Genomic DNA, 18,262 nt, shown 5'->3' with positions numbered 1-18,262 from the left:
TGACTGCCCAACAACGGGAGTTTAACCACTTTTGCTCTCCCTTTCCCTCCCTCCATCAATTCATTTTTAATGGGAGCATGACAAAGTCTTCCAAGAGAGACCACATGTCCCATTGAGCTCTCCTCATTTTACTCCGTCGCACTCGCTCCCTCACTTCTAGCCTCTTTCAATAATGAATGGCTGCTAGCCAGACACACTCCTCCCTTTTTTATGATCCTCCTACTCAGTAAAACCTCAGCAGGCCACTGGATGAGGGTGCCACATGTGTTGTGTCTTTATACTCCAGTCAGTCTATACGGGAATTGCTTCCTTCCTCCTTCTATGGTGCTGATTTTGCTGTTCCGCCTACGTGTTGCCTGCCTGTTTTCTAAAATGAGGGGGGGGGGGGCAGATTATTTGAGGGAGGCGTCGGGTAGGGTTGCTTCATCAGGTGATTGATGATCTGCAGTAATGACTGCGAGACAGCATGGGGATTATTGTGCACTATTAGTACGGGGGTTGTCTGGGGCCTACTAAAGTGACAATATGAGATTATAATCCGCAGGTCATCTCAAGGTCACTGGGGCCTTTGTGAAAGAGGTGCTTTACCACATGCTGTGTGGAAAATGTGAAGCAAAACATCCCAACAGTTGAATATTTTGACAGAAGTGTACCTGTAATGTTGAAAAGAAAACAACAACAAAAAACAGTCATTCCAATTGTTGCAGCGTTGTCAAACAGATTTTCTCAAAGGAGTAATAAAGTTGTATCCAAATTGTAGGAGCAGCTCTTTGTTGGGGTGTCTATCGCAGTGTGTAGAGTTGAGCTAGAGAAACTGGTCTTCCTCATAAAACATTGAATTCATTGAACTGTTAAAAAAAATGTATAGTGTAGCGCTTATGTTATACAAGGACTGAATAATTTCATTCAAGTCACTCATAAAGCTGAAAAAAAAATCATACAGTTGACTTTCTGAAAATTGCACATTTCTCGTAGTATAAAATTAAATAATATTCGGAGCCGTCTTTCTCGTTGGGAAGTACAATGGCGAATCCAACACTGTCATGAAAAAGCAAGCCCGATCCGGCTTTACCCGATTCGAACCAAACTCCACTGCGTTTTGGAACTGTGGCTGTCAAAGATTCGCACTCTTGCAAACCACCTGTAGACAACGTCAAGTCTGCAGTTAACCTAGTATGCTTGTCTATGGACTGTGCGAGGATGCTGAGGTGCCTGGTGAGAACAAGCGCAGGGAGAACATTGGAGCTCCTTGCCTGAGACTGACAATGCCAACCGCTACGGTATCCTTGGGAGACCTTTCAATAAACTTCATATCTTCAAATTTTGTTCTTGCAGATTTGATCCATCACAAAGTTAAAGCCTGCTCGTGAGAGCATTTTTTTTTTTTTTTTTTACCGGCTTGTTCAAGAGATCAAGTCAAATGAGGTCTGCTGTTTGCTATGCTTCGCTGGCTGCCATCTCGTCAGATATAATGATGTCTAATTCCACCTGGCTGCGGCTGCAAATGAAGGTCACAAAAGCAGGATCACTTTTAAGAGGCGTATGGGCTCCTGCACAAATTGGACAGCAGCAGAGAAAAAGAACGTGGAGAGACAGGCGGGCATGCACGGTTGAGCCTGTGTTACCTCCTCTGGCCTCTCTTGGCTGACTGTGCCATGCCATGTCGTGCCGATCCGTGTGTTGTGATGCGTGCTCTTGTGGGGCTAACGGAAGCACATGTGTTGTCTGTTAACTCTGATTAATGTAACAGACTCCTCCATCGCTCTCTACCACTTTTTTTTGTTTTTTTTTAACTGCTGCCCTGTTGTCATGCGCTGACCCGCTGACTGTCCACAAAGAGTCTGCGGTGCAAAGCTGAAACTCAACAATGTCCTCATTATGTTTTTTTTCTTTTTTTTATAGTATTGTCTGTCTGGTAGATAATTTTATTCCTTGAAATAAATAACACAGCCAGATAATGAGAGACTGAGAATTTGACTTTCTTTTAGAGAACCGATTCCCAGTATTTTGATTCCTAGGAATGCTTGTCTGACAATTACGCTTATTGATTAAAAAAAAAAAAAAAAAAAGAAAGAAAAAGAACAAACCAGCGCTTTGAACACGGCTCCTCTTTCTTTCTTTCTTTTTTTTTTTTAACAGAATAATTCATTGTGTTATCTTTGAATTACTTTTGGATCATGTTGAATGCATAAGGATCATGGTAAATATTCCCAAATGTTAGTAGCCAAAGTGTCATACATCGGAAAACTTAAAAAAAAATCTATACCGTACGGTAGTTTAAAAGAGCTAATGTGCTAACAGGAATGATGGAAGTTAAAAGCTCTTCTTTGTCTGTTCTCAGTGTCAGTGTTTTAAAGTTGTTTTATCAATTGGTCTTAATTACCCAAATAGAGCACTCTGATATATTGTTATGGTGTGCGCAAACTGCGTTTAGCTTTGATTTGAAAAGTAAGTCACTGACTTTTTTTTTTTTTGTTTACTTGAAGGACTTGGCTTGAGGGCCGAAGCGTCATAGACTCGAAACCCACAGTCGACCAATGGCTTACGGACCAAAATATACATAAACAAATCCACGAGTCTTCGGGTAGTAGGCGAGGGACACCCTGAACTGGTCACCAGCCATTCGCAGGGCACACACAGACGAACAACCATCCACGCTCACAGTCACACCTAGTGATAATTTGGAGTGTCCCATTAACCTGCATTGCATGTTTTTGGAATGTGGGAGGAAACCGGAGTACCCGCAGAAAACCCACGCAGTCACGGGGAGAACATGCAAACTCCACACAGGGAGGCCGGAGTTGGAAGCCGCACGCTGGCCGCTCTTCAGGATCCTTCTTTGTTGTTGCGTGTGCTCTGTTGTGCCATGCTGTGCCATGCCCTTTGTTAGTGTGTGATGTGATGCATGGACAAGCGCTGGTCAAGACAGCAAAAGGTAATTCTTCCCTAACCTCTGCACTTTCTCTGTGTGAGTTCTACAGAATTATCAACTCACTCTGTTAGAACTGCACTAATAACATCCTGTGCTGGAATCACATATTGAGGTTGCACATGTGTACTATTGAACCGTGATATTCTCGAACCTTTCTTTTCTTTTGCTTGCATGCCTAAGTTCCACTTTTGTACTTTGCTCCTCATTGCAGAAAGCTGCACCCAAGGTGCTCACTCATCAATACTATCACTTACTGTACTGTACACTATTTGCTTAAATGCCGTCTTGTTGCATATAGAGACACCCACACATGCCATGTGATGTGTGATGTGCTCTGGGGGTCCACATGAGTGGAATCTCAGTGTTGGCTCTCGCTACACTGAGCACCACAGGGGGTCTTCGTCGTTGCAAAAATCAACAAAGCCGCTGTCACGAAGTGCCATCTCGATCACAAGCACAGGCACACATACATGCACATCTAAGACTGCACATGCGCCCGGGCATCCAAGCACACACACCCACCACCACGCGCGGAAAGGCGAAAAGGACAAAGAAAAAAAAAAAAAAACTAAAGTGGTGCTCAGGCGCGCACGCACAGTGACAAAAATGCTCTGGTTTTGACACGCAAAGATAAGTGCGCAGCTGGACAACAAAGAGGACACCCTTGATAAGTTCTCACACGCAGCCGCAGTCCAATAAAAAGAAAATGATTTGGGAAAATTAGGGGAAAAAAAACAAGGATAAATCCCTTAACGACTTAATCCTATCTTAAACGCTTGCGTGATCTATCGTGTCTGTGATTTTGCCGACAGCGAAGAGAGGGATGAAGTGACGGCTCAGCAGATAGAGAGAAATCATTTGGCAGATTGAATGAGAGGCAGTGAGAGTTTGAAAGAGTTTAAACAGATCCAGGTATGATTTGCGGGCTCTTTCGCTCTATTTTTTCCCCTTCTCTAAATCCACCACCCGTTATTATATCACTTGATTAAACCTAATCCCGATGCCTCTAATTCTCCAGGCACATTTGAAAATGTGCCTCGTTCTCATCCGACACATTTCATTGTGCGTTCAGTTTGGCTTCACAGGCTGTGAGTCCCTGTCGCTGTCTGCACATCTTGTGTCCTTTTTTTAAAAACCTTGACCTTATACTTATCTGATGACTGCAAGAAATAGATAAACAGGAATGGTGTTTACTTACCGGAGGAGGCGGTTGTAAGTACTGGGACTTCAAGCAAACAAGCACTTTAAAAAGAATGTGTGGGCGATAATAAACTTAAAAAATATATATATATATATATATATGTATATATATATATATATATATCTTGTGTACTTGCAGTTGATTTGAAGTGACAGATAGAGAGGGAGTTTTCGGCATGTGTTGGGGAGGAGAGTATCTTCACATACCTTATTCACATAATCTAACTTCTTATGTACATTTCATTCTTATTGTTAATGATCTGGCCGTATTGCGCTCCGCAGCCATGACGGACGATCACGCTTCTCCTTTGCCACCGAATGTGGCGGCATCACAAAAAGCCAAACGAGACGCAAAAAAAGAATGCATGAAGCTCAATTACGTATCGCTTCGTGTTATTGAAATGTTCAGATTGAAACTTTTGCATTTTTTTTTTCCCGTTTGTGGCTGTTGATCCCAATCTGTATTTAGCAGATTGAGTTTGTGTGCGTGCTTCTGTGCTTGATTGTGTGCGAGTGGTTGCACGCATGTTTGGTCAGTTTTTGGTCAGACAGTTTGGTCACGGAATGCATGTTTGGGTGTACTGTAGTCGAGAGGGGGTGTGTGTGTAACGTGTATTCATGTGTGTGTCTGGTGTCTGAGTATATATGTGCTCATGACAGTGACCCACTTCTGGTGTTTTGACGAGCCAGATGGATCACGGCATCTGTAGGCGAGGAGGCGGAGGTGGACAACGGAGAGAAGAGGAAAGAGTAGATGAAAAAAGAGGAGGAAGAAGAAAAGGGGCAGACGAATGATTACGTGCCGAGTCCACGCAGCAGAGTGCTTGAAGGTTTTCTTTCGTGTGTTCCCTACCTTGCATGAGACAATGAGCGCCGACTTTGCAGACAGACGCCCGCAGTCAGGGACTTAAAAAAAGCATCATGTAAATTAATTATGTTTTTCATTCTGGCAATAGACCAGCCACCGACAAAAAGCACCCATTCCGTGTCCCCCCCACCCACCTGCATCCCATGTGCGCCACTCCCACCCCACGCCTAAATGTCTCACATCAGGCGAGAGGTAATATCAGCATGTTTAATTGATGGAGCATGGAGGCATTGTGGTGATAACTTGGATTCTGGAGTGGGTCCCAAGTGCCTACGCACGCACACTTACACACACACACACACACACACACACACACACACACACACACACACACACACACACACACACACACACACACACACACGCACACACACGCACAAACATACATACATGAGTACAGACATGGATGTTGACATGCTACAATTATACCATAAGGCTTTGTATATGCTTTGACTGTTTACTCAGTGATGAGCCTTTTTGTCAAAACTTAAAATTGTATTAGCAAGCGTTTGGCTCAGTTACGGAACAAAAGTGCCCTTCGAGGTGTTTTTAAAGGGACGCTTGATTGGGCTGAACATTCGCACTTGTTATTGGTCCGTAGGCTGATGTAAAAATGATATTGGCACTAAAATTCACCCTCCCTGAAAAACTGCACTAATGTACCCTACCATTCAAAAGTTTGGGGTCACCCAGATGATTTTGTTTTTGTATGAAAAGGCGCACGTTATTTCTCAAATGAGTTGTGAAATGATGATGACAAGGTTGGAAATAATTATTTTAATCTGAGCGATTTTTATTTCACATAATATTTTTATTCCTTCAAATTTTGCCTTCGTCAAGGGGTCCTCCTTTTGCAGCAATTACAGCATTATAGACCTTTGGCATTGGAGCTGTTCATTTGTTGAGGTAATCTGAACAAATCCAGAAGAGATTTGGGATGGGGGGGGGCGGCCAGGATCAGCCCGAAGAAGCAACGTGGGTCCCCCTTCCCATGGGCTAACCACCTATGGGACGGACAAAAGGGGACAGGTGCAACCTCGGGACATGGACTGTCACCTCTCTTGCAGGCAAGGGTCGTGATATGAATAGAGCAAAAGGGGGCCACTGACATGGGCACCAGAGGGCAAGGAGATATGCCGGTGCGGCCGTCAAGCATCAATAGACTGCTGGCACAAGTCAAAGGACAACAAAACCTCTTTCCTCATCTCCAAAGAGGACTCATTTCATCTTCTCTCTCGCTTGCTTGATTACCTCATTGATGTCTCTCGCAGGTGTTTGTGCAAGTGTGTGTGCGTGCGCTGACTGCCATCGCATGCGTGTGGAATGGTTGGATCCGTGATTTGAGTGCTAAGTGACTGTGTCAGTACATTGGGCAAGGGGTCTCCTTGTGGGACCGACGTCAGTCACGGGATCGCACAACCTCCTGGTGGCACAGACATTCCGCCCCTCGGTGTTGGTGCGAGAGTGTGCTTGTGTCACATGTGAGTGAGTTTGTGCCCCCGCCGCATTCGTCCATAAATGTTGTCTCCTGTGTCTTTTGTCTTTGTGCGTTTCAGTCTGCTGTGTAAAATGTCCTTCTGGTGCATTGCCAGTTACATGAGTGCGTTAAAGCTTGTCTGCTCCGTGCTTTTGGCGCGTGAGTGTGTCTTTGCGTCCACGGCATATCTTAGGCACGATTCAGCCCTCGGGTCATTCGAATGCTGTGTGTTGTCCGCTCGTTGTCTGCCTTCATAACGACATCACTTGCATGAAGAACCATCCCACCACACAGATTTACATGCATAAGCATTTTCGCAGGGCTTCGTTCATCACTAATAAGCTGTTAGACTTACTCAAATAGACGCAGAGTTTTTGCTGTATTTATGCCTGCAGGAACCACGAGGACATCGGCACAATAAACACGAAGCCCCCCACCCCCGCCCTCTCCCCGAGTCCCAAATTTTGCTCACACTTGCACGCACTCACTCGCTTTTCCTGCTGCTCACTCTCTCTTCCCAGTAGCATACAGTACACACTCTCTTTTACCGATACAAATATTTGATGTTTTATAGTAGCTAACAGGATTTCCACTCTTGATGTTCGCCTTGTGGATCAATTAAGGGATTCAATTTTTTATCCATCCATCCATCCATTTTCCGATCCGCTTTATCCTCACAAGGGTGCTGGAGCCTACCGCAGCCGTCTTCGGGCAGTAGGCGGGGGACACCCTGAACCGGTTGCCAGCCAATCGCAGGGCACACACAGACAAACAACCATCCGCGCTCACACTGTTGTGTTCAATCAGCCTGCCATGCATGTTTTTGGAATGTGAGAGGAAACCGGAGTACCCGGAGAAAACCCACGCAGGCATGGGGAGAACATGCAAACTCCACACAGGGAGGCCGCAGCTGGGATTGAACCCACGACCTCTGCACTGTGAGGTCGAGGCGCTAACCACTGGTCCACTGGGCTGCTTAAGGGATTTAATTCTTTTTTGTTGGGGGGCAAATAGCGCACATGCACCATGGTGGAAATACAAAGCCAGATCAGGGTTGACCATCACAACGCAGTCATCTGAACTCAACCGCAATGCTTTGTTTATGACAGGGACACACCAAAACCAACCAGGTATTTTCATGTCTCACAATCATAATGGAAAAAGATCACAAGATAGAAGGACGAATCTCTAGTTTCAGTCAAATAGACTTGCTGCGTCCCGTGTTCAGAACTGTCTTCAACTATATATTGATCCATCATTGTCACACAAGGCAGATGTGCTTTGCCACTTGACCTGATATGAAGAGACAAGACGCCAACACAAACTGAGGAGAAAGGCATCTCCTGTCAATCATTTGTCAGGTTTATCGGACTTTTGAATGACGCTTGTGTGTTTCTACTGTCATTACATTTCATCGTCCTGTCATTCTTTTTTTTTTTTTATACAATGAATTATTAGAGATAGGCAAAAAAAAAGGGGGCGGGGTGTGAATGATGGGAGGAAATAATGGCTTGCATTCTTTCAGAAAAAAAAGTGTCTGTTTCAGATTTGAGAACAGGCCCTGCTTATCGAGTTTTAGATTAGGGCGTGCATAATTGATGAAGGAGAAGTCAAGAACATTCAGAAAATTATCCTCCTATCTTTTTACAAATATTTTTGGAAGATGTAGATTGACTCACCGTTAAATCCCCTCATATTTGTTGACATCACTAAAATCGTTTTGCTCAGATGTCATCCCTTATGTATCCCGTTACTTTTTCTCCTGATAGGCTATGATGGAGACTTCCATATTCCGTTTTCCATTTCCAACTAATGGTGTGTCTTTTCTCCTCCGATGGAGCACATGCAGTGACACAGTGTGCAGTTACTGCAGCGCAAGCTACCTCATTTTCCACAAGTTCCATCAGCTCGAAACACAACATGCTCGAGTGGAGGCTAAACTCTGTGAAATGGCCACGAAAGAAAAAGAAAAAGCCCAGCGAGAGGCACTGGAAGCGGGCAGACTGGAGTGGGAGCGATCCCTTAAAATCGAGGTCCAGAAACTGGCAGCTGAGGAAGAGAAATACATCGAGAAAATATACCAAAGCAGAGGAGACAAGTCTTGTCGAGGAAAGTGGACTGAAAACCGATCGAGAAAATATACCAAAGCAGAGGAGACAAGTCTCAAGAGGTTGACGAGGGAACTCCAAAGTGGAAGATCGGAAAATGTGTGAAGAGAAAGAGCGGCAACTTAAAATTGAGCTACTTGGAAACTTGCAGACTGAAATTTTGAGGAATCGGTGTGAAGAGCTGCACGAGGAGGGTGAGAAGAAAAGAAGTTCAATGTGACGCACTTCAAAAGGCCAACGCTCACTTGGACGAGCTGAGAAAACGCCTCAGACAGCAGGAAGCAGGAAGACAGGTGAGCTTTATGTGTTTGTCGTTATTTTCCCTTCCAGCTGTGAAATAATCTCCAACAGCAGGCTTTTTTTTTTTCTTTTGTGGCGAATGATGCTGTGAGTCATGCCGTTATCCGACAAACACGCAAGCAACAGCTCAAACTAATCAGACGCATGTGATGACAGCACTGTCATACAAAAGACTATTCATCTTCAAGATTAAAACGTTTACTCTCCTTATTTCTCCATGCAGGTCGCTCATATCGCACATCTCTGGATGACTGTGTATTTGTATGCAGTCTGATTCCAATGCATCTTGTTCTGTTTTTGAAACCTTTATCCTTCTTCTCTGCTTTGTGTTCACAGATCCCGTTGGGGCGAGTTTAAAGGTTTGTATCGTCATTCTAGATCTTCTAGAACATCTTTATAAAATACGTAACGTAAGGTAGTTTACAGAATTTACAAATGGAGTGTTTTGCAGGAGTTCATGATTCTGCAGCTGTTGGCTTGCTTGATTGCAGGCTCCATGACCTTTAACTGCTCTAAAGGTTTTAATAAAGTCAAATGTATGACGGAGAACTTTATTGACAGCTTTGTTAACCGATTCCCAAATCTCGTCAGCTTTTATTTTGATGGTAATCAACAAGCAGTAGCTTGTAAAAAAGTATTCGAGTTATTTATACATTTAAAATAATTGAAGACATTTTGTTAAATGCCCGTCCCAAATATTAGCGACACAAAACTACACTACACTACGTCTTCTAAAAGTCTACTGAATGCCAATAAGAAAAAAAAAAATCAGTTGTCTGCTTTAAATTACAGATATATTGGGTTCTACTGAGCACGCTTCAGTTTTACGATGTCGAGCAAGGTTTTTTTCAACAAAACTGATTTGCTTTCTCCTCCCTCTAAAATGGTGATGGTAATACTTAGTCTTGATGGACTTGGCTGTTAGAGAGGTCTTACTTTAGTAACATGCTTTTTGTGTGTGCTGAAGAGCTGCACTGCATCATTCTGAGCACTGTTCATGTTATGACACTCTTTTGTGGAAAGAAAAAAAAGGGTCACAGATAAAGAGATGCCATTTTTAGCCCATGTTGACAGCTCAAGTGTTCTTTCAAAAAACACCAAATTGAACATGAACCAAATAAAACTTTGACTGACTTGTGTTCAATTCATAAAATCTGCGGTGGACTCAGATATTGACTGTCGTCCACGGGTTTTCTTGGTGACTTACAATTGCATCATCTCTCAAAATCTCATCTGAAAGGGGGGAAGGGGCAGTCATCAATTACAAGCACATCTCCCATAGCAAGAGTCAGGGTCCTGCTGTGCAGGCAGCTATTTGGAGCATCCTCATTATCACCCACACCCACGCTGTTTCTTTCCCTTCCTAGCTTGCTAGTCACTTTGTTCATTGTCTATTTCTACCAACATGATTGACAGTGCTCAGGGGCAAACAGGTGGAGGTGCACGTGTCAGACGAGCCCTCAGTCCACGGCATTTTCATCACCCATATCCATCACACCAATAAATTGGCTCTTACATGAGCATAGCGCACATTGTCACACTCTCTTCCTGCTGTTACCCTCCAGGAGGAACTATTAATCATTGTCAATTCTAAAAGTTTTACTTTGTAGTTGAAAATGACTTTCCTTAACTACAATCCCTTGTCACGTTGTGGCCAAAGGTAGAATGCGCTCAGTTATTGCATCTTTTACTGCTGTAAATAGTCAATTCATCCGTCACAGTCACACATTAATTGCCATGTAGTCTACTTCTTCTACATCAAGCAACCGACCTCCCGCGATCGACCTGCTATCGCACGTGCACGCATGCACACACTCATGCCATGATGAGCAACAGCCATAACGGCCCAGAACATGAACGAAACAGAAAAATAAAGTAGGTACTAGAGCTTGTGAGTTTGTAAAAAGGAATCAGTGCCTACCTAAGTCGAGACCTGACGCGGCGGCATGGGACGCAATTTGGCAGCATCTTCATTTCAACAACGTCACTATCGTAGCTCACGTGTATCGTTTTAAAATTTCCCTCCAAGCACTTCCCATTCTTTGCCAGTGCCATCGATGAATTGCTACCGGTCGATCGCGGTCGACTGGTTGGGCACCCCTGTTCTATATCTTCTATTTGTTCCTCATGTTCTTCCATTTCTTCTTTTTATTACTTTTGGCAGTTGACACTACCTGGTTTACTGGGTGAGTGAGTTTGAGTGACAAATGACAAAAGAATGGAGGAGCATTGTCAAATGCATTTCTTTCATCTGATTGGCGGCAGGCGTTTCAAAGGCACTGCCCGCTTATGCAACTTTTGGCCACACACAATTAGTGGCCTCCAATTACCAAATGACAGTTTGAGCTTCAGACTACCGCACGTCTGGAAAGCCAAAGCAATGATATATTTTTTTAAAAATGTCACAGAAAGCTCATGTATGACATAAATTGACAGAGATTAAATCAAAGGATATTTTAATTAGGTTTGTGAAGACAAAATATTGTTTCAGTTATCGTTTTTTTTTTAACTCTCATTTTAATTTCATTCCATCATCTGAATAGTTGATTCAATTTTAGTTTTTTTGTTGCTTTGTGCGTTTTCATTCACTGTAAATAGCGTTAGATACAGTACATCAGGGTGTATATTTTATTCCACTCATATTATCTCTGGATTCTCATTGTGGCTGTGTGAAATTGTATTCATGAAAGAATGCAGGTATCCGATGCTCGATATTCCAAGCTTTTAACAAAAGACCAACAAAGGATGCACACGAGAGCGTGACCACTCCTGTCAGCCCGTGCTGCTCGTTCACACATCAGGGTAGTAAGCATCATTATCGCTGCTCGAACTTTAACATGCTGACCTGTACTTGGCCCCTTGGCCCCGAAGCACAACTGTGCACACCACGTGTTTGTTTGTGTGTTTGCATGTGCTTTGAGCTCAATGAAGAGGCAGTGAGCGCGCAGAAGTAATCGGCTTACATGGCAACGCGTAGTGGATTGGCCCAGCCAGACTGCCATACACATAACAGCCTAGCATGTACAATAGCCTTCCAATTTTACAGACCAAATCAGCAACAATGCAGCAAGGGGGACCCAACATCAGTTTATTTTTTTCCACTAAATCCATGACATGTCCAGTACCAGATTATCACGACCGAAAGGCGCACTTAAAAGTCTTCAATTTTCTTAAAAACGGACGGGACGCCTAATAATGCCGGTCGCTGTGTTGTATTTGTGTTTGCGTGGTCAACTGAATGATATATGGAGTGTTATAGACTATCCAGTGTTTTTTGTTTTTGTTTTTTTAATACTAATGGAGAAATACCTTGCACAAATCAGCCCCGAAAAAAAAATATATATATGTGTGTATATATATGTGTGTGTGTGTGTGTGTGTGTGTGTGTGTGTGTGTGTGTGTGTGCTGAGACTATAATTCACCCTTCAATATTCCCATATGACGGTTGGTTGTCGTTTTTATCCAAACTATTTGTATTTGACTGCGATTGTCTGCGTGTGTTTGGGAAGGGTGTGTGTGCTCAACATGCTCCGCACACACTCACACCTGCCACGGATAGATTAATCTCTCCCGCACACAACAAACATTGGACTCGGCGGTTATGAAGGATGAATCATGAAAAATGTGTGAGAGCATGTAGAAACACACATGCGCAAACACCAATATACATGCACAAACACAAGCGCACACCTTGGGGTTGATTGAGTGAGATGTTTGCAGGTATGAGTGGTCGACGAGATCAACGATAAGTGATGGATGACAAAGAGAGAAGTACTCATGAAACCGGCAAGGACGGCAAATTACAAACACTTTCACAGTTTGATTTAATTTTGTGGTTTCCACTAGCAACTGCGGCAACAGCACACAACTGACTGTTGAAGTCTCCACCTCTGTTTGACTGCAGCATGTGAGGCGTTAGGTATCAAACCGACACACACGTGCCCTGAGTGTGTGTCTGGCATCTTAGGCTCTAAACTAATACTGACAGAGGAAAACCAAGTGAATCAATGTGGTCGCATGTTCCTTATTTTCCTCAGCGGCCCCGGCACGCACCTTTCTGGACGGTTTTCGTTTGCAGGACTCCTGCTGCTGCCTCGGTAATGGTTGCTCAATTGTTACCGCGGAGCTCATGACAACAGGGTAAACACAACAGTTTCAGCTGCGTGTGCTGTTGACATGCACACAATTGACAATATCACGTTGAAACGTAGCAACGGATCTATACAAATGAAACACAGAGACCGATCGCTTCTTTGAATTTTAATTCAGGTTGATCTTTTGCCGAAGAACCAGGTTATATAAATAACAAGCAATGAAAACAACTGACCTACATTTCATCTTTCCAAATATTTGACCTGTCGTCGGAGCTTTTCAGAGTGCCTTGAAAAAGTACTCATACCGCCCATGTGCTTTTTTTCACCTTGCAATCACAGTTACAATTTGCTGTCAGTATAAATTCACCTGTTCTGTGAAGGCCTCAGCGGTTTTGTGAGAGAACCCTGGTGAACGACGGCATCATGAAGAGACCAAGGAACTCACCAGACAGGTCGAGGATAAAGTTGTGGAGTAGTTTATGGAGAGGTCAGATTTAAGAATATATATATATATATATATATATATATATATATATAATTTTTTTTTCAGTGTCTTGAGGCACAAGGCCGATCAAGGGGCTGAATACAAATGCATCACATATTTTTCAGATTTGAATTTGCTTAAAATTTGCAAAGCAATCTATTAATTCTGTTTCACTTCACAATGATGTGTTACTTTGTGTTGGTCAATCATATTAGGTCTCTCTGTTTAAAAAAACAAAAACAAAACGAAAAGAATACCCCACATTGAAGTTTTTAGTTTTAATGTGGTCAAGTGGTGCTCTGTTTTGGTAAGTTCAAGGAGTATGATTCCTTTTTCAAGGCACTGTTGATATACTGTAGCTGTGTTAATTAATTTGCTTGTTTGTGTGAGGTGTGGCAAGTCGTCGGTGCGAATCCAAACGGTCTTAAATCTCACACACGTGCACACCCACACCGGCGCATCAGAGGACACTTTGATACTGTATGCGGAAAGACGCAAGCTTTTATCTCTCTTTTTAAGGGTATTAGAAAATGCCAGCGGACACACGCAAACACATTTCATCAACACTAAAGCAATTTCTGGGAGATATATTGGAGCCAACCTTTTGCCAATCCCCAACCGTGCCCTGAACTTAAAGTCTGATCTACAAACAAACAAAAGAGATTTCTCACTTCATTGCGATAGCCCGGCATTTCCTTGGATGTCACTCTTCTTGAAGATACTTTGAGAAGCTGACACAAATGATGATGAAAAGGTTGGTGCCTCAACAGGGGATTTATAGCAAATTAATTATCGCAGAAATATCACACTCTAAAAACATCTAAAGTCAAATATAATTAGTGTTAATGGATTTAAAGTTTTCATTGAGCCGCTGATGCTTTTGCATAATCGGACAACGAGCAGATGGGTGTGCCAAAATTTCAAGGTCAACCAAATTACAATGACGTTAAGGGTTCCTGTAATTTAGCACAGATGTAAAACCAGATGTCATGACACACATTTCGTATTTCGCTTTGTGCTGAAGATAAGCCTTTCAAAGGATTTAATCTTTGCAGGTTTTTTTTTACATTCAGGACAAAACTTAAGACAAGCACGCACACCAAAATTGCAAATTTCAACACTCTCTCGAAAAAAAACCAAACAAGTTCACTCGGTTGGACGCAGTCAAATGCAAGGCTTGTCATGCCAGTGTTGTTGATGTGTGAGCATGACTTTGTGTTTGCACATGACATTTCTTGTGTAAGTGTGTGTGTGTGCTTGCGCTTGACATGTCCCGATGAGGCAGCTGATTCGGGCTGCTGGTAGGGGGTACTCTAATCCGGCACGCACTCGCTGGCACTGTGCTACCTAGTTATTGCACAGACTGCCACTGCCCTGGGAACAGGAGCTCAAACTCATAGAGCGCCACACAGAGTTTCAGACAAATACACGCACATGCATTCATGCAAATACACACACACACACACACACACACACACACACACCCTTCTTGAGGCAATGTTCTTTCTGGTCTCACTTTTGGACTGGTGAGGACAGATGGGTGAACAGTGGGAGTCTGTGCTGCCATCACTTGAAAAGCAAAGGCATGCACGCACAAATACACACATTTTATATTCACGGACACACACACACACACACACACACGAACACAGGGCAGACTTGGTCAGAAAGTGGCAAACAGGCAAACAGTCAGGCTGCGATGCTCACGCAGAGTGTAACTCGCTGGGTCTCCGCCTTTAATACACACATTGACAAACATAGGGACACAGCATCAGTTAAGCCTTTGTTGCACGCATACTTATTTTGTTGGAAACACGCGCTCAGACTCCAACGTGGCCTCAAATTCACACGGCTTGACACACGCACACCAACACGGGATTACTAGAAACACGCACAAGTGCTCAAGCCTTTTTCACCCCTTACTGCACCCTCGCATGATGCACTTCATTCTACCATGTATGTAGCCGGAACATCTTTTCAACAGAAAATACTTTCATAAACATCTCAAAATGTAGAGCTTAAGGTTTAACCTCTACCCTAATGAGAAAACTACAGTTGTGCTGCAGTGCACATGCTGTGTCAATGCAGATATCATCCTTTCCTCATAATGTGCAGTTGCAAGATAAAATATCTGAAGCGGAATTTCTGCATAAATTGAGGTCTGATCATCTCATTCATATCAACAAACGGACAGTTTTTATTTCTTCAACTAAAACGGGAAAACAAAAACAAAGGCAGAGGTTGAGGTAATTTGTGGTAATTTATGAGAGAGGTGATCAAGTTGTTGACTCTGAAAGATGCTAAATAGCAATAAACAATTCTGAAATTCAATTTTGCAAACGTGGTTTTTTCCCCCCTCTGTCTGCATTCTTCAATATCTTGACAGATCTGCCCCATATTTGCTCCTCCATTTGGTGCTGTCAGACCTCATGATTTATGTTGTCTGACATCACCAAACTGGCTCTCGTGACGAGATGTGCCGTGTTCTCCACCGCTCCATACGAACGCACACAAACTCGTGCCTAATTTCATCTCATCTGAAGCGCCCTTCATTTTTGATTACCTGAAACCACAAACCCTGAATAAGAAAGAACCACTCAACCTTGCTGAGATCTCCAAAACAGTTGCCTCACCTTGCACGCGACACTAAACCATGTCCAGAATATTCCTGACGAGAGAGCCCTCTGGGTATTTCTGAAAGTGTGTCCACCTCTGCGTGTGTGTGTGTGTGTGTGTGTGTGTGTGTGTGTGCGTGCGTGCATGCATGAAGGAAACCATGCAGTATGCTTTAACCATGTGTTCCTTCAATTGAGACCTTGGAATAGCTGAATGTTCCATTATTGACTTTTGTGCGTGCGTGCCAATGTGTGTGTTTTTGTGCGTGTGTGTGTGTGTGTGTGTGTGTGTGTGTGTGTGTGTGTGTGTGTGTGTGTGTGTGTGTGTGTGTGTGTGTGTGTGTGTGCCTGAAGCAGCAACAGGTTCTACGAGCGACTCGAGCGACGAGTGCGCTTTTCTCTTGTGGTTGTAAAGCTCACAAACGGACGGGGGTTGTCTCAGCCACCTAGCAGCGGCTTGACAGGCCTTCGGTTCTCAGGTGTTCTCGGGTCAAACGGTGTCATCGTTGTACTAAAAGGCACAGTATCCCCGAAAGAGGTAAATTCACATTCAGTGAAAATATAACTTTCAATCAGTCTTGTTTGAATATTTTTACCACATTAGGAGTTCTATTTAAGAATAAGAATAAGAAAACCTTTATTCGTCTCACAATGGAGAAATTCCCATTCGTCAACATTTTTATTCACACACTTTTTTTAGTATTGTATTTTGTATCAGGTTAGCAATGTAGCTCTCTATTTACAGGTTGAGCCTGCTAAGTGCTTCATTGTTCGCAGCCCCGCTCGCGCATGGATTTTTAAGCGTTTGTTTTTGTAGCCCAATTTGAGAGTTGAGCACCTACAATGTGGTACAACGTTGTGGCGTTGAATATATGGAAACGCTTTGCACTTCCTGTACAGCAGGCATGCACCAAAGAGCTGTAATCCGCCAATGAACAAAGACGACGAAGGAGAAGAAGACGACAATTCACTTTTCTGGACAAGTACTGGAGTCCGTGCGACTTGGATTGGATTCAACCCTTGGCCACAACACGGAGCGGGCTCCTAGTTAATGTAAGCCATTTCAAACTTTAAATTAAATCACATTCTGGTTATCTATAATGGATTAATAATTCAATTTCAGGACTAGAATTGATTTTTTTTTTGTTTTAGGCAAAAAAAAGATACATTTTGTCAAAATGTGACTACATTTTAATTATATTAGGAAGGTGACAATATCTGTTTCTATTTATGATTCATTTAGAAGTTACACAGTTGGCCCTGAGAACATCTTTTATATTCCATGTGTAATTACTTCCACCGTTGGGCCACAACATAAATCAGCTTTGGTGTCAGGTGCATTTGTGAGAGAGACAGGAAGGCCATTAAGCCAAAATAAATAGATCAATAAACAAATAAATACGTTCCCATAATCATAACCTTTACATTGAGTATGAGCTAAACTTCCTAATTTATGAGATTGTAAATGTTTTTGCACTAAATCTCCATAACTTGATGCCAGGAGTCTTGTTGTCATGCCGCAGTGTGATTTTAGGATTTTCCTGACAACATTCTTCTTCCAAAGTCGGGTCATCATTTATCTTGTAAAGATTCTTCTTTTTGCTTCCCAACGCTGCCCTTTACTCACCCATTCTGCCCATAAGCCTTTACCGGCATTGAGGGGTCCAGTTTGGTTGCCCGAGTGTTGCATCACTACTTTTAGCAGACGATGCACTACTGTTGTCATCAAGTCACAGTTTCCAACTTTCACAGCCAAGTGTGAAGCAGTCGTGATAAGAATCAGCACCTCCATATCCGAGAGCATGTTTCTCACTCAAAAAATATGGAGTGCCCTCTCCCGTCCGAGGAAGAGATCCCGCCTCAGGTGGAGGCGTCCACGGATCTTGGAGTCTTGTTCACAAGTGAGCATGAATTTATGCAGCGTCTGCAATGATGCTGACTCTGTATCGGTCTACGTAAGAGTAAAAAAAAAAAGCTGAACTGAAAGTCGAAGCGCTCGTTTTACCAGTCGAACATCATTCCTACACAAACCTGACGAGTCGTGACCGAAAGAACAAGATCAAGTGGCCGAAATGATTTTTCTCCACGGGGTGTCCGGGCTCTCCCTTAGAGAGAGGGTGAGAAGCTCGGTATCCGGGAGGGACTTACAATTGAGCAGCTACTCCTCCACATTGAGAGGAGCCA

At 43.2% G+C, this 18,262-nt stretch overlaps 1 long non-coding RNA gene across 1 annotated transcript in view; it reads left to right on the top strand.

Moving 5' to 3' along the window:
* LOC109512908 (uncharacterized) overlaps positions 1–18,262 on the top strand; it is a 63,269-nt gene that overhangs the window by 22,122 nt on the left and 22,885 nt on the right. The window contains exons 5-6 of the long non-coding RNA XR_002167622.1: positions 16,433–16,616; positions 16,979–17,131. This is a non-coding gene — a long non-coding RNA (uncharacterized LOC109512908). The remainder of the gene's footprint in view (positions 1–16,432; positions 16,617–16,978; positions 17,132–18,262) is intronic.

The sequence above is a fragment of the Hippocampus comes genome, unplaced genomic scaffold (genome assembly GCF_001891065.2).
Source record: "Hippocampus comes isolate QL1 unplaced genomic scaffold, H_comes_QL1_v1.1 scaffold276, whole genome shotgun sequence".
NCBI lineage: Eukaryota > Metazoa > Chordata > Actinopteri > Syngnathiformes > Syngnathidae > Hippocampus > Hippocampus comes.
Note: the sequence above shows the minus strand (reverse complement) of the source record. Positions and strands in the feature narration are given on the sequence as shown.